This window comes from Petaurus breviceps, unplaced genomic scaffold, assembly GCF_028583685.1.
Source record: "Petaurus breviceps papuanus isolate PSGF00001 unplaced genomic scaffold, PetGlider_PUasm1.0 90352, whole genome shotgun sequence".
In the NCBI taxonomy this organism is placed as follows: domain Eukaryota; kingdom Metazoa; phylum Chordata; class Mammalia; order Diprotodontia; family Petauridae; genus Petaurus; species Petaurus breviceps.
In genome coordinates this window covers 1698342-1699760 of record NW_027187228.1, presented here as the reverse complement: position 1 = coordinate 1699760, position 1419 = coordinate 1698342, and positions in this window count along the sequence as shown.

Below are 1419 nucleotides of genomic sequence, written 5' to 3'. Positions count from 1 at the left end.
TCTCTCTCTCTCTCTCTCTCTCTCTCTCTCTCTCTCTCTCTCTCTCTCTCTCTCTCTCTCTCTCTCTCTCTTTTAGAGCTCTTTGATTTCATCTTCTAAGCTTTCCTCTTTCAATTTCTGGTGAAGTGGCCATTCCCAAGGACAGCCTCCCTATGTGTGCCCCTAATCCATCCTTTCCTGTCTTCTCCAGTGGATTGTTCCCCTAATCATCCATTCTCTCTCTCTCTAACCTTCAATCTTTTCCTATTAGTTACTTCTCTACTTCCTTCAAACTTGCCAGAGTCTCCCCCATTTTCAAAAATCTTTCTTTAGAATTCATCATCACTTTAAGCTGTCATTCTATATCTCTTCTCTCTTCCTCTTTTATGTATTCCTTATCCAAACTTTTTTTATTTCCTGGGAGCCTGCAGAGAACAAATTCAGGTCAGCAGGAGTTTGGATGACAGCTCAACATGCTTTCCCTTGCCTGACTGAAGGATATAAGGGTAAGAGGGAACCTAGGCTCCTCAGACCATGCTCCAAAGAAACAGTTCAGGCTCCCCAGAGAGCCTCCCTCTTTGCCCCCTGACCTGTCTGTACAGTCCCCTGATCTCACTTCTGTTCTCATTCTGTCTTCCTCCTCCATGCCTTTCCTCATCACCTGACATTCCCAGTAACAGTAGGAACAATAGCAGTGGGACTTCTCTAGCCATCCTGGACCTCTTCAGGCACTTAGGGGCTAAGGACACCTCACCTCATACCTCCTCAGTATGGAACCTGGGGAGGTGGTGGGAGGGATAGAACACTGGCTCTTACCTTGGTACTTCTGAGTCTCTGAGACAGAAGAACAAAGGGAACAGGAAAAGAGAGTCCTTATGGGGGAAATAGGGGGATGTAGAAGGAGAAGAACTGCAGAATTCTAAAGGGAGAGACAGAGGGGAAGAGCTCCTACTGAGGAACCTACACTTGTGAAATTTCTGAGCCTGAGGTTGTGCAAGAGTTCCTCCTCTGCAATTATCTTGTGGCTTTTGTGATTTTTTTCTTCTCACATTCTGGTGTCTCTGATACCAGATGTGGAGACTCCTAGAGAGCCTGGGGAGTGGGGAGAGGACAGGAATCTTGTACTGGAGCTCGGTTTGGGGCTAAAGTAGGACTCAGGTACCCTATTAAAGTTGTCTCCTGTGAAATAAACAACTTCAGCTTAATGGCAGCTGCTGAGGAAGTGAGAAAGGGGTCAAGAAACACATCTTGGCCAGTGATCTCCTCATTCACCTTTCTCCTAAGTTCTGGGCCTATCTCTGTGACATTTTCAACTAATTTGTATATGTCATACAATCTATTTCTTTTGTTAAAAATTATTTTGAGAGTAAGAAAAGTGGTTGTAGGGGGATGGAGCCAAGATGGCAGTGTAGAAGCAGGAAAACTCTGTGAGCTCCCCCC